Source organism: Lithobates pipiens, unplaced genomic scaffold (genome assembly GCF_037356315.1).
Source record: "Lithobates pipiens isolate NorthernLeopardFrog02 unplaced genomic scaffold, aLitPip1_a1.2 Scaffold_19, whole genome shotgun sequence".
NCBI classification, from domain to species: Eukaryota; Metazoa; Chordata; class Amphibia; order Anura; family Ranidae; genus Lithobates; species Lithobates pipiens.
This window is the reverse complement of record NW_027507764.1, coordinates 27007806-27023752: the sequence shown is the minus strand read 5'-3', so window position 1 is coordinate 27023752 and position 15947 is coordinate 27007806. Positions and strand designations below refer to the sequence as shown.

The 15947-nt window shown below is 44.6% G+C and overlaps 1 protein-coding gene across 5 annotated transcripts in view; it reads right to left on the bottom strand.

Annotated features, from left to right (window-relative positions):
- The window catches only part of LOC143995854 (NACHT, LRR and PYD domains-containing protein 3-like), a 180914-nt gene that overhangs the window by 51010 nt on the left and 113957 nt on the right, over positions 1-15947 (bottom strand). The window lies entirely within an intron of this gene.

Here is a 15947-nt window from a genome sequence, read left to right as displayed (position 1 = left end):
CCCTAGACCTCCTCTGTAATTCAAAACATGCAAGCTGTAAAAAAAATTTAACTGTCGCCTATGGAAATTTTTAAGGGTATTAGTTTGTCGCCATTCCACAAGCGGGCACAATTTTGAAGCTTGACACGTTGGGTATCAATTTACTCGGTGTAACATGACCGCTGTGCAAATATAGTGTGACAAAAAGTATTGCAAGTAGTGATGGACAAACTTCCGACGGGACGTTTCGCGAACGCGGACCGGAAACGCGGCCGATAGTTAGCGAAACGCAACGTTCGCGGCGGGCCCCATTGACTTCAATGGGAGGCGAACTTCGCAAACCTACAGGTCAAATTTGCAGCCACAAAATAATTAATAGCTGTGCAAACATAGTCCCACCACATGGCCAATGACATAACACATGTATGACGTGAATCTGGGATCGACAACTACAAGCATTCTTTTTTTATATGGGAAATTGTTGTGACAATTCAAGACTGTGGAGCGCATGAAGGCAATGGAGGAGAGGGAAGGTCAGGGACCAGGGTAGGCAAAGAAGAGGGTGCAGGAGATGATCACCAGCAGCGTGACATACAGCAATGACACCTGCACCGTGATAGAGTGATCTGACACCAGCACCGTGATAGAGAGCACTGACATCAGCAGCGTGACATACAGCAATGACACCTGCACCGTGATAGAGTCATCTGACACCAGCACCGTGATAGACAGCACTGACATCAGCAGCGTGACATAAAGCACTAACACCAGCACCGTGATATACAGTACTGACATCAGCACCGTGATATACAGCACTGACACCTGCACCGTAAGCAGCCCCAGGAGAAAGTCAGCATAGCACAGGGATGGTGGGAGCACCTCAAAATATGCACAGCACAGGGATGGTGGGAGCCCCTCATAATGAGCATAGCACAGGGATGGTGGGAGCCCCTCATAATGAGCATAGCACTGGGATGGTGGGAGCCCCTCATAATAAGCAGCCCCAGGAGGAAGTCAGCACAGCACAGGGATGGTGGGTGCCCCTCATAAGAAGCAACCCCAGGAGGATGTCAGCATAACACAGGGATGGTGGGAGCCCCTCATAATAAGCCGCCCCAGGAGGATGTCAGCATAGCACAGGGATGGTGGGAGCCCCTCATAATATGCACAGCAGAGGTACAGCCCCAGGAGGATGTCAGCACAGCACTGGGATGGTGGGAGCCCCTCATAATAAGCAGCCCCAGTAGAAATATGACACCGCTCAACCTCTTCAAAGAGGACAGTACGGGCATATAGTACGGTGTGCTTTTTTTGGACAAGGAAGTGAGCCAAATGAAGAAAGAAGGTCTCTGTGCTCGATTAAAAAAATTGTTTATAGACATATACATGGTCTACTGGTCACATGTGTTGAATTCCTCCAAGATCCATGCCTCATTCATTTTTAGAAATGTGAGGTAGTTAACACTGTCGTGAGCTAGGCGAGTACGCTTATCGGTCACGATCCCCCCTGCTGCGCTGAACGTCCTTTCGGACAGGACACTGGATGAGGGGCAAGCCAACAGTTCCATTGCAAATTGAGCAAGCTCTGGCCAGAGGTCAAGCCTGCCCACCCAGTAGTCCAGGGGTTCATCACTCCTCAGAGCGTCCACATCCGCCGTTAACCCGATGTAGTGGGACACCTGACGGTCTAGGCGTTCCCTGATGCTGGACCTGGATGACACCTGTCGATGGGTCGGCTGAAAGAATGACCTCATATCCGAAGTCACCAACATATCTTCAAACCGGCCTCTTCTTGCAAGCGCTGTTGGATTGGTACCCGCAACTCGTTCTCTGGGAGTGGGAATTGCTCCTCTGCCATCGCACACAAAGGCAGAATGCAGCATTTCTCGAAGCAAGGCCTGGAAGTGCTCCATTCTGCCAGCCCTCTGTGACGGCGGTAACATTTCCGCCATTTTATGTTTGTACCGGGGGTCTAAGTACATTGCCACCCAGTACTGGTCCTTGACCCTTATGCTTTTTATACGGGGGTCCCTATTAAAACACTGGAGCATGAAGGCCCCCATTTGCACTAAAGTGGAAGCGGTGTGGTGGCCTGGCTCCTGCTCATCATCCAGGATAATGTCGTCCTCTTCATTCTCCTCTCCCCATCCACGCACAACAGGGATCCCAGAAAGGTTTAAAGCATGCTCTTCTTGCTCCTCCTCTTCCGCCCCGGCACAATCCTCCTCTGACTCCTCTTCAGACTCCTGTTGTTGACTTGTCTCAGATAGAGTAGCCCCCCCCTGGGAATTCATCCAGCATTGCGACTTCCTCATCTTCCCGCTCCTCCACAGCTTGATCAATGACACGATGCAATGCACGCTCCATAAAGAAGGCACAAGGTACCATGTCACTGATGGCGCCATGGCTGCGACTGACCAGTTTGGTGATCTCCTCAAATGGCCGCAGAAGTCTGCATGCGTCACGCATGAGCAGCCACTGGCGCGGTGAAAAAAAACCCAGCTCCCCAGAACCTGTTCTGCCGCAGAATTCATACAGGTAGACGTTAACTGCACGTTTCTGCTGGAGCAGCCTATCAAGAGTATAGAAGGTTGAGTTCCATCGCGTCGGGCAATCGCAAATAAGACGTCTGACCGGCAGATTGTGTCGCCGCTGAATGTCAGCAAGGCGAGCCATGGCCGTGTAAGATCTTCTGAAATGGGCCGAGATTTTCCTTGCCTGCCGCAAGATGTCCTGGACCCCAGGGTATTTGACAAGGAATCGCTGCACGACCAAGTTTAAGACATGTGCCTTGCATGGCACGTGCGTGATTTTGCCCTGTTTCAATGCGTTAAGCAGATTGGCACCATTGTCACACACCACTTTACCAACTGTCAAATTGAGCGGTGTTAGCCACTGATCTGCCTGTGAACGCAAAGCTGAAAGGAGTGCCGGGCCAGTGTGGTTCTTGGCTTCCAGGCACAACAGACGCAGCACGGTATGGCAACGTCTCACCTGGCATGTCGAATAGGTTCTGGGGAGCTTGGGCGGCGCAGCGGAAGAGACGCTAGCAGCGGAAAAGGAGGAGTCAGCTGAGAAGGAGAGGGAGGAGGATGGAGTAGGAAGAGGAGGAGAAGAAGAGTCCGGCCTGCATGCAATCCGTGGCGGTAAAACCAAATCTACATGGGTGCCACGGGTTACATGCTTGACGGCCGACAGAAGGTTCACCCAGTGGGCAGTAAGTGATATACCTTCCCTGCCCGTGTTTGCTAGACCACTTGTCTGTGGTCAGATGTATCTTGGCACCGACACTGTGTTCCAGAGATACATTTCACTTTCCGCTGAACATGGCCATATAGCTCTGGGATGCCCTTCTGTGAGAAATACTTCCTTCCTGGGACCTTCCATTGTGGTGTTCCAATGGCCACAAATTTGCGAAAGGCCTGATGGAAGGTGGAGTGGAGGACAATTGTGAGGAGAGAGGAGAAGGAGAAGTAGAAGACGAGGCTGGACGGTGAGAGCCTGGAGTGTGGCTTTGGGTGTTCCGTTGCTCCCACTGGGCTCGGTGATGGCTGCTCATGTGCCTTCTTAAGGCAGTCGTCCCTAGGTGAGTGTTGGGCTTACCGCGACTAATGCGTTGACTGCAAAGATTGCAGATGGCAACGCTATTGTCAGCAGCGGACACGCTAAAAAAAGTCCACAATCTGGAGCCATGTGCCGGTGTCCTAGGAGCGCCAGATGTGACCGTACATGGTCCATGACTCACTCCGGATACATTTGCATTCTGCTTTGTCCCTCCTGTGCAATGTAAGTTATTCCTGCTTCTCCTCCCTATCTGCTGGTCCATATCTCCCTCTGAACTCCCCTCCTCTTCCTCTCTTGTGGGCACCCACGTGACATCACTAGACACATCATCGACGTCACCTTCCCCACCACTATAAGTAGAGATCTCGGAGTAGGCAGCAACACCGGGGACCAACCTCCTCCTTGGGCTGATCTGGGTACTGTCGTCAGACTGCTGAGTGGCGGTTGTTGCTACCTCCTCTTCCTGATCCAATACCAAGAGTGGCTGCGCATCAGAAATGTCTTGATATGGATCGGAAAATAATTCCTGTGACTCAAGCGGAACGTATGTGGTGGTGGTGTTGTTGGTGGTGGTAGTGTCTTTGGGGGTGCACATAGCAGAGAGTGAAGAAGAGGGTGCAGATTGAGAGGATGAGGAGGGTGCAGAAGAGTAAGGCTGAGTGAGCCACTCAACCAAGTCTGGTGCGTCCTTTAAAGTAATTGAACGCACCTTCTGCAACTTCCCACTTTGGCTCAAGCCTGTTGCTCCTGCCCTACCCCTACCACCCCTGCGGAAGAGCCTGCCTCTTCCTCTGCCTGTCATTTTTTAAATGACCCTGTGACAAAACTCTCAGTCCCTATACCGATGAAGGACTGCTGCAGTATAGGGCAGCGGTCAGCAGTAGTGCACCTCAACCCTATGTATTGTGGACCTATACCAGTCCTTATAGAATGGCAGACTGTACCTCACTCAACCCTATGTACTATAGCACCCACCAGGTTATTACCAGTCCTTATAATGACCTTTGTGGAACAAGTAGGTTGTGAATGATTAGCAGACTGCAGCAGTCAAGTATAATATTCTTTCTATACTTGGAAGAAAGAATATTATACATGTACAAGTCTAGTACCATACCACTGATACCAGTCCTGAAAAGAAGCTTTGTGGACCTAATATAGTAACAACTACTGATTAAACTGACCCTCACTGCCTCACACACTGCTTCCTGCCTGTCCCTATATAAACTGACAAAACAGAGGCTGCTGGAACAATAACTGGTTACTGGAATAGCACTTTTGTGGACCTGATAATAACAGCTAATGATTAAACTGACTGTCCCTGCAGCACACACCGTCCTGTCCCTTTCTCTAAACTGACAAAAGACACTCAGGCTGCTGCAACAATCACTAGCACTGCACTGCCTCAAACCTATATCCTGAACTACACCTAACACCTATACCAGTCCTGAAAAGAACTTTTGTGTACCGAATAGCTAGCGATTTGGGTCACTGCAATCTCTCCCTGCTCCACACAGCAACCTCTCCCTATAGTGACATACAAAATAATGTAAAATGGCCGCCGGATCGGGTGTATTTATAAGTTAGGGGGAATGTCCAAGTGTCCATGTGCTGTAATGTCTCAATTGGCTGTCCTGTACCCCATGATGGATGTGTCATCATAGGTCAAAGTGCTTTTACACAAAACACGGAAGTCTGCCAGGCGAACGGCGGCAATAGTCCGCCGATCGGGCGAATCGCGAACAGCCGAAATTCGCCGCGAAACGACCGCTGGGCGAACCGTTCGGCCATCACTAATTGCAAGTACTTTTCTTGCAAAAGAAAAAAAATATATAAAATTATATATATATATATATATATATATATATATATATATATATATATATATATATATATATATATATATATATATATACACACATATACAGGTCTGGTCCTTAAATGGTTAATATGTATTTTTGGATGTTTTTAACATGCATTGCAATGCATTTTCTATTATGTCTCAACACGCACCCTCAACTCTCAGGCCGCGTACACACGCGCGGACTGTTCGCCCAACTTTGTCCGCTGAACAGTGTTTGGGCGGACAGTCCGCTCGTGTGTGGGCTTTCAGCGGACAGTTTCAGCGGACAGTTGGACGGACAAGGTTTTTCGGAAATTCCGTAAAACTGTCCGCTGAAACCTTGTTTCAGCGAACAGTCAGCTCGTGTGTAGGCTTGTTCGTCAAACAAAGTTGCGCGCATGCTCAGAAAGGATTTTCACGCCGAAAGCTATAATGCAGTGTATAGGACGTCGTATTTTTCGTCCCGTCGTGCGTGCCGTTCACGTCATCGCGCACGGTTTCAGCAAACTGTTCGTCCGTCGTGTGTGGCCATGTCCGTCCATGCTAAGTTTGAGCGGACTGTTTGCCGAAACTGTTGGACGGACAAAGTTGGGTGAACAGTCCGCGCGTGTGTACGCGGCCTCACACATATTAATGCATGTTAAGAATGGGCAATGTTACTGATTGAAGAACATATTTGTCCACAAAATGGAGATGCCAGTTATGTTGTACCTAGCTATGACTAACGTTACACAGTAGTAGTCTGGGAGATGTAGTCTCGAAGGAGGATCTCAATTATAACCATCCCTGGGCAACAATTACAAGGATCCACTGGACCTTTAAAACCAGATGCCTGAACTGGAGAGTGACTGTAGCCACATTTTCAACTTGGGACATTTGTTTTCAGAATCGCTGCAATAGACACCATTGCATCTGCTGTCACTTTTGCTGCACCGCTGGATAAGGGGGCCCTCCACCACACTGTGCACCTATTGCTACCAGAGACTTGTCAAGAAAGGAATCTGGTGAGAGGGTCTCTGACTCATACAGTATCTACAAAAATGTCGGGGGTGTACTCACTTTTGTGAAATATTTTCGTCTATCTTTTCATGTGACAACACTGAAGAAATTACACTTTGTACACTCGCTACTTTACATTGTAGAAGCTTGTATAACCATGCAAATTTACGGTCCCCTCAAAATAACTCAACACACAGCCATTAATGTCTAAACTGCTGGCAACAAAAGTGAGTACACCCCTAAGTGAAAATGTCCAAATTGGGCCCAAAGTGTCAATATGTTGTGTGGCCACCATTATTTTCCAGCACTGCCTTAACCCCCTTGGGCATGGAGTTCACCAGAGCTTCACAGGTTGTCACTGGAGTCCTCTTCCACTCCACCATGATGACATCACAGAGCTGGTGGATGTTAGAGACCTTGCACTCCTCCACCTTACATCCGAGGAAGCATCCCAGATCCTCAATAGGGTTTAGGTCTGGAGGCATGCTTGGCCAGTCCATCACCTTTACCCTCAGCTTCTTTAGCAAGGCGGTGGTCACCTTGGAGGTCTGTTTGGGGTCGTTATGTTAGAATACTGCCCTGCAGCCCAGTGTCTGAAGGGAGGGGATCATGCTCTGCTTCAATATGTCACAGTACATGTTGACATTCATGGTTCCTTCAATCAACTGTAGCTCCTCAGTGCTGGCAGCACTCATGTAGCCCCAGACCATGACACTCCCACCACCATGCTTGACTGTAGTCAAGACACACTTGTCTTTGTACTCCTCACCTGGTTGCCGCCACACACGCTTGTCACCATCTGAACCAAATAAGTTTATCTTGGTCTCATCAGACCGCTGTATGGTCCTGGCCACCGTGCTGAAGCTCAGTTTCAGGGTCTTGGCAATCTTCTTATAGCCTAGGCCATCTTTATGTAGAGCAACCATTCTTTTTTTCAGATCCTCAGAGAGTTCTTTGCCATGAGGTGCCATGTTGATCTTCCAGTGACCAGTATGAGAGAGTGAGAGCGATAACACTACATTTAAACACACCTGAGACCTTGTAACACTAATGAGTGACATGACACCGGGGAGGGGAAATGGCTAATTGGGCCAAATTTGGACATTTTCACTTAAGGGTGTACTCACTTTTGTTACCAGCAGTATAGACATTAATGGCTGTGTGTTGAGTTATTTTGAGGGGACAGAAAATGTACACTGCAATACAAGCAGTACACTCACTCACTGTTGTCACTTGAAAAAAAGAATATAATAAAGTATTTACAAAAACGTGAGGGGTGTACTCACTTTTGTGAGATACTTTATTTCAGCTATAACCATGTGCTGAACCTTTCAGCCCAGACTCATTAACAAGCTATTCCCACCTATTGACATTCTACTTATCACATTTGTTGCTACATTCATCCCAACGTCACAGCCAGCAGTGTTAGACAGTACATATATTATACATCCAGTGGGATTCCAGAATGCTGACTTGGTTCTTTCTTCCCATCGGACTGTAATTTCTGCATAACATTCTAGTTTCTGAAAACACCAGATGCTACCTTTAGACTTGCCCAATGCTTGTACCTGTCACTGCAAAGGAATTAAAATACATAGGGGGTTATTTACTAAAGGCAAATCCACTTTGCACTATAAGTGCACTTAGAAGTAAAGTCGCTGTAGATCCGAGGGGGACATGCAAGGAAAATAAAAAAAAACAGCATTTTAGGTTGCACATGATTGGATGATAAAATCAGCAGAGCTTCCCCTCATTTTAGATCTTCCCCTTAGATTTAGAGCAACTGCACTTCCAAGTGCACTTGCAGTGCAAAGTGGATTTGCCTTTTGTAAATAACCCCCATAGTGTAGCCAAGTGCTGGCTATATTGATTTGGTCATCATGGGACTTTCCTTACCGAGGATTGCATTGAGCTTTGTTCCCTCTAGTGCCCAGCATGGATATTATGATATCAGTGAGAGAGAGACCACTACTGAAAGCAGGGGATCGTGGGACATCGTGTTGCTATGGATATTTGTTGGGTGATTTTGTAGCACATTTATATGCAAAGTTACATGTAGCGGCCATAACTCTTTGTAGGGCGGCCTTAACTTTATGGGCTTACCGGCTACCTCTGCTTGGCTTGTTCTTCCACGGCTAGGGGTTCCCAGGGTTGATACCCAACAACTTTGGATGTTGACACCAATAAAGTCCTTTTGAAAGGTTTTATTATACACATGACCAAGCAGAACTTCTAACACAGCACAGCCAAACTGATGTCAAAGTTAACCTACCTAATTGTCAAAAAAAAGGCTTCCCCCTGAGTGGGTGGGATTTTAAATGACCATCAACTCCGGACACAAATGGACACAATAATATACAATTTTTATTCATAAATTACACAATGTACATAATATTACCAGGAAGTACAAATGGGCTAAACAATGTCTTCCTGGTGTATTAATAAATAAACAAACATATATACAGAACAAAATATGATTAAAAGAATGCTTGTCCTATATCACCCACACCCGACGCGTTTCCAGTTGCTGATAATTCAGAACCTTCATCAGGGGTGAACAAACGTGATGATATAGCAATCTAGTGAGGTGTAAGTTCGAGGATCAAAATGCCTGCCATTTAGAAAAATATAAGTGTGTCTGAAGAGTACTTCAAATACTATCGAGATGTCAACCAAGTACAGGATGTCCTGCTAATTACTTCCTGATCAGTTAGACGGATTCTATGGCAAGGGGGGTTTTTTGTTTCTATGTGAGGCATTAATTGGAACAAACAATGGCTATCTGGATGTTTCAAGTCCACCTTCATGTGTGTGTCAAGCTAAATTAGCATGTATATGACTTGCACCCAGGGTTGCCTTGTCCTATTCCCAGGAAATAAGCCCAAAAGGAAAACTGGAAGCTGTAGTCCAACCACAAATTACAAACGGCACAGCAGTCCTCTATGTGCAGCGATATACATGCTAATTCAGCTTGACACACACATGAAGGTGGACTTGAAACATCCAGATAGCCATTGTTCCAATTAATGTCTCACATAGAAACAAAAACCCCCCTTGCCATAGAATCCGTCTAACTGATCTGGAAGTAATTAGCAGGACATCCTGTACTTGGTAGACATCTCGATAGTATTTGAAGTACTCTTCAGACATACTTATATTTTTCTAAATGGCAGGCATTTTGATCCTCGAACTTACACCTCACTAGATTGCTATATCATCACGTTTGTTCACCCCTGATGAAGGTTCTGAATTATCAGCAACTGGAAACGCGTCGGGTGTGGGTGATATAGGACAAGCATTGTTTTAATCATATTTTGTTCTGTATATATGTTTGTTTATTTATTAATACACCAGGAAGACATTGTTTAGCCCATTTGTACTTCCTGGTAATATTATGTACATTGTGCAATTTATGAATAAAAATTGTATATTATTGTGTCCATTTGTGTCCGGAGTTGATGGTCATTTAAAATCCCACCCACTCAGGGGGAAGCCTTTTTTTTGACAAGTATATAGGGATTGGACCACTTCACTGTTATTTGACCCATTTTCAGTTCTTTTCTCGTTTAAGTTAACCTACCTAATTAACCCTCAGAACCCCTTTACTGTTCTGAGGCAAAAACTAAATTTACACATGAATGACACTTTGTCCAAAATGTCATCCGCTACACACATTTTTAAGACCATGTGCTGTTTTAGAGGCTAAGCCACCCCTATTGATATACTAACAAACCTGTTTGATTTGTTTTTGTGAGGCTCCTTACAGGATATGATGTACAGGAAGTATGGGGGAGGGGATTATGATTTTTGAACAGGTATGTGGGCAGACAAAGGACAGAGTTGTTTTGGGAAACAAAGGGGCAACACGTGTTCTGGAGACTACAGAGGAAACATGTTCTGTGTTGGACTCTGAGCAAGCCATGAGAAGAGTCCATCACCAGAAATCCCAAGTTAAGTAGCTGATTAGTATACCTATGCCTATTACATACATTGTACGTGCTTATTTGTTAGGAAGCATAGTTTGTACATTGTAGGTATATTTTGTTATACTTTGCATGAAATGAATTGTTTATCCTGTAGTTGTATGTACAGTTTTCCTGTTCAGTAAGGCACATTGAGACACTACAGAATGTTAGTAGCTTCCTTGGTTTATACCACAGATAACCTTTAAAAGATGCAAGCAAAACAGACATGCACAAATGACAATTGCCCCAACCCACAACTGGCCCCAACAGCAAGGAGCACATTGAAGGGTGACAAATGTTAAACAAAAGCAAAGAAAAATGACCAGATCCACTTTCTAACCAGTTTGCAACAAACCAAAAGGTCTTGTGTGATGCCCCGTACACACGAGTGGACTTTTCGACATCAAAGGTCCGACGGAACGATTCCAGCGGACTATTCGATCGTGTGTGGGCTGCAGCGGACTTTAGATTTGCAAAAATCCGACAGACTTTAGAAATGGAACATGTTTCAAATTTTTCTGCTGAAACTCCGCCGGATCCAGTTCCTATCGAAAAATCTGCTCATCTGTATACTAGTCCGACGGACAAACAGCGACGCTAGGGCAGCTATTGGCTACTGGCTTCGAACTTCCTTATTCTAGTCCAGTCGTACGTCATCACATTATAATCCGTCGGACTTTAGTGTGATTGTGTGCGGCCAAGTTCATTAATTCGAAAGTCCGTCGGACCTAGTCCATCAAAGTCTGCTCGTGTGTACGCAGCATAACAGTTCACACAAATAACAGAGGTTTAGTTTGCACACATTTGAAAATAGATGCACAAGCTGCAGAGGCTACAACAAGGCACCCTATAGTATCTGCAGTCCAAACCCCAATACATTCTGAGAGCCTCTATAGTAGCACATACTGTATATAGCAATGGGTGGATTGAGGGCAGATTTGCCTGGAGGGAGCCCACTCCTCCCCAAAGGCACAGAGGTGCACTGGACACAGCAAATAGCACAATGGCAGTAAAGGTGTCTAGTGCACCCCCTTCCCCCACCAAATAACCAACAGCACAAACAAACGGCAACCACCCCCACCCACAACTGGCCCCAACAGCAAGGAGCACAAAGAAAAATTACCAGCCAGTCTGCAACAAACCGAACTGTCCTTTCTAACAGTTCTTGTTAAAATAAAAAAAGGATCATATGGAAACCCTGGATTAAATATTATACGTCAGATAATATTGACAACAGAGTTTTATTGTTATGGTGATTAAGATTTTTTATAGAATTACAACATTAGCTGATATATAACCTCCTCTGGAGAATTATTCCATCCCCTTCCCCTCCTATATACACCTTTTATGTTCTTCCCTTACTACGGTATATAATACTTACTATAAACATACTGTACTTTAGAAGTTATGGTCAAAACTTTAAAATCATATATTTTCTTTTAGACATATTTATATTTTCTTGGGATTAAAATGTTTAAAACTCAGCTATAAGAATGTTTTCAAATTCTAAAATATATAAGGCCATTTATTGTCATTCCCACTAGAATATCTTGAAATTCTTCTTTGCTTTGTATCAATCATACTTCAATATGTCTACTTTTTATTTCTGGTATTAAATAATTTGTCTTATATTCTGTACATGTAATTTATTTTAACATAAATTAAAAACTTTTGAACGAGTAAAATAAAAAAAGGGGTTTCATTTGCAGACATTTGTAAATGTATTATCTGTAGTCCAAATTCAATACATTGTGAGAGCCTCCATAGTAGAAGCACATATATAGTAATGGATGGTTTGCCTGGAGGGACATATTTTGGAAATCCGGGATTTAAATGGATCTAATGCTGCAGCAAGCTACAAGTTCCAGCTGGCTGGAGAGCAAGAATTCTTGGGGAGCAGATAAATAAAATTGTCTGGGGGGGCTCCCTCTCTAGGGACCTGCAGCCACAGAAGTGAGAGGCTAGGCTCCCCTGGGTGGTGTAAGTGGGTGGCACAGCTTGGACAGAGCAGAGGGTCTTTCTGTGAGTGAGCCTAATCCCTAAATGCCGTATAGGTTTTTATTTTATTTTAGGGAGGGGGTCTTTGGAGCATTTCTGCCCGTAATGCATAGGGCAGGCCATTCACTTGATATACACCATCTATCCAGTCACTATCTTTCCGATCAGGCAGGCCCTAGCACTATATCAGGGGTGTCCAACCCCCAGGGAGTTTAGCATGCGGACATAGCAAGCATAGCAGCTGTGGCAGGCTACATTGACAAGCCAAGCAAATGCACATGTGGAGGAAAAGAATTAAAGAAAAGAGGGTGCACCAGTCTTGTGCATTATCCTTTGATGAGTTTATTATAAGAATGAATTAAACTACTCGCAAGCTTGGAAAGAAATCCGCAATGTGAGAACCTCAAACTGATGGCAATTGGTCTGATATGGACAGTCTCCAGGTGATAAAGAGACGGACATGAGAACCACTTTGTTGTAGACTGGTGTGCCCTCTTTTCTTTATTTCTTATCCTGGAGGGCAGCAAGGAGGGCAGAAAGGCCTGAGACATTATCCATCCTGAACTTTCGATCACCAGATCAACACACTTGTATGCAAGAGTATTTGTTTTGCTTAAATCAAAAAAACATGTGGAGGAATGCTGGGGATGTTGTGTGAATTTATAGGTGAGAGTTTTAATGAGGCCAGTGCAGGATTTGTGTGATAAGGAGGTCAGCTGCTAAACACCTTCCTGTGTCTTACTGGTTTCTCCATCCCAGTGTCTCTCAACCCCAGTCCTCAAGGTGCCCCAACAGATCATGTTTTCAAGATTTCCATTATTTTGCAAAGGTGATTTGATTAGTTTCACTGTCTTAGTAATTACCACAGCCATTTCATCTGAGGGAAATCCTGAAAACATGACCTGTTGGGGCGCCTTGAGGACTGGAGTTGAGAAACACTGCTCCATCCCGAATCTATATACAAGGAAATCTCTGAAGATTTCTAAGAGGGCAGGGATCTGATGTGCTGTCACAAGGTGCTGGTTTAGTGCTTGCAGTGATGATCATGTCGGAGCACATCCAGATTGAATTTTATGCTGTATTACTGGTGTAAGGAGGACACCTCAGCTTATGAGTGCAATACATTTTAATACATATTTTACGTTGGTTAAAAGGTTTTTATGTTATGTAAGATATTTTCTCTTTCATTTCACAATGGTATCTGAGGATCTGAATATCTGTTTGATTGCCTTTTCTGGGGAAGATCAAATTTACCGTATTTATTGGCGTATAACACGCACCTTTTTCCCCTTAAACTCAGGGGAAAATTGTGGGTGTGTGTTATACGCCGATCCCCCGCTGATTGTGATCTTCTCAGCGGCTTTCGGAAAGCCGAAAACCACAGAGAATGACCGAGTGTGGCTGAAAGCCGGCGACAACGCCAGAGTGCGGCCGAAAACAGCCAAAAGCCGCAGAGAACGGCCGAGAGCTACCGAGCGCCGCCGAGATACACAGGACATCCGCTCTGCATCCCGGCGGCGCCATTTTTAAATGGCAAGGCTGCAACGACACTGACAAGGCTGCAATGCAAGGCTGAAAATGACACTGACAAGGCTGCAGATGGACACTGATAAGGCTGCATTGATGGGCATTTAAATGTAAGGTTTTTTTCCTTAAACTTCCCTCCTGAACTTGGGGTGAGTGTTATACGCTGATAATCCTCTGCAGAGGATATATATATATATATATATATATATATATATATATATAAAATGTTATTTTAATTTTTTCAGGATGTTTGAAGATCTGACAGATTGCATCTTCTGGGAAGGATCATAGGTGTATGGTGTATACAGAGGTTTTTTTTTTTTTTTGGAAATATCTTTTTTATTGAGAACATTTTCCGATATACAATTCACAATGGTATAAAATGTGAGATAATCATAAACATATAATGCCTAAGTAGAAGTACCTTGAAACAGACCTTCATAATAACTTGAGGCATGTGAAGTGTAACTTATACAAGGAGAATAAAGTTAATATTTTAAGTACATACTTTTCAATCTTTGAACCAATATTGTAAACACAAAGAAATAGTAACAGAGAATTAGAGACTCTAGCTCATTCTTGAATTTTCTGTATCCTTTCCAATAAATTATAAAATGCTTATTCATTTATTTAATTTGTCAGATAAGAATCCAAGGATCCCACTGTTTGTAAGAGCGGGGTATATTTACATCTACACTGGCCATAATCTCTTCATATTTAACCACTTGCTGCCTGCTATATAGCAAAATGACAGCGGCAAAGTGGTTTCAATATCCTGACAGGATGTCATATGACATCGCCAGGATATCAAGCTGATGCGTGCCACCGGGGGCATCTCAGTGATCGTTGTTGCGGTGTGTCTGTCTGACACACCGCAACTCAGATCTAGGTAAAGAGTCTCTTTAGACTATAGATGGCTGTGTATTAGATAGACTTTCCAAAACTCAATAATTGTCAGGGCTGGCTTAGCCCTTCCTTCTCTGGGCTGGCTGCTCAGCTGTCGGCTAATTGCCATCTCTCTTCTCTCTCCACAGTTACCAGCTGTTCCTGATGATGCTCATCTGACATGTCTACTTAAAGCTGTCCAGCTCACTTCATCTCTGCTTTCGCCTTGGTCACATCACAAGAAATATTTCCTGCATTCCTGTTTAACCTCCCTAGCGGTAATCCCGAGTCTGGCTCGGGTTGGGATTTTAGCAACATAAGCGGTAACCCAGAGCTAGACTCGGGATCGCATCGCTGGATACAGGGAGAGGTTACTTACCTTGTCCCCTGGATCCAGCGATGTCCTCCGCGCTGTGTGATTGAGCTGTCCTCCGCTCGATTCACACAGTGCCCGAATGCCGCCGAGCTCCGTTCCCTGTGATGTTACGGCACACGGGAGCGGAGATCGGCGCCAAATTCAAAAAAGTAAAAACACACAAAACACACACAGTACTGTAATCTTACAGGAATAGCCCAGGATTCAGTGACCCCTGGCAAATCGTCATTCAACCCCCAGGGTTGAGAACCACTGCCATAGTGCTTTAGGAATCTTGCATAAAGAGTTTCTATTTAAAACAAAAATGCTGCAAAGAAGGACGGTTTCCAAGTATAATGTCACAAATAGTTTGATTCTAGAAAGTGTAGTATACATAGATAAATGCAAATTAAATCAGTAGTTGGATCATCCTTAACCTTTAACCCCAAAAACTGGTTTGCAGTTTCTGAAAGTAATTGTGCAGCATGTTGTTACATATCCACAAAAGATATTGTCTCTCTTCCGTTTCTGCAGTTAACCCCATACTAGATAATGGTGTTGAGCCCAGGGCTCTGTGGGGTCTATGCTATCTGTTACATAGATTCTGGTTTATTGTCACCACAGATAGTTCTTTAGGACTATAACTATGTTTGTATCATTGTCCTGCCGCAGAATAAAGTGGAGGCCAAACCACTTTGAGCGATTGATTTGATCCCTCACTGTTGAAAGTTATAGGCAGGTCCCTATCCTTCATGCAAAACCATCAGTTTTCACAAATGAAGCCCAAACCTTCAGTGAGCCATATACTGTACATATACAAAGTAGAAGATGAGCA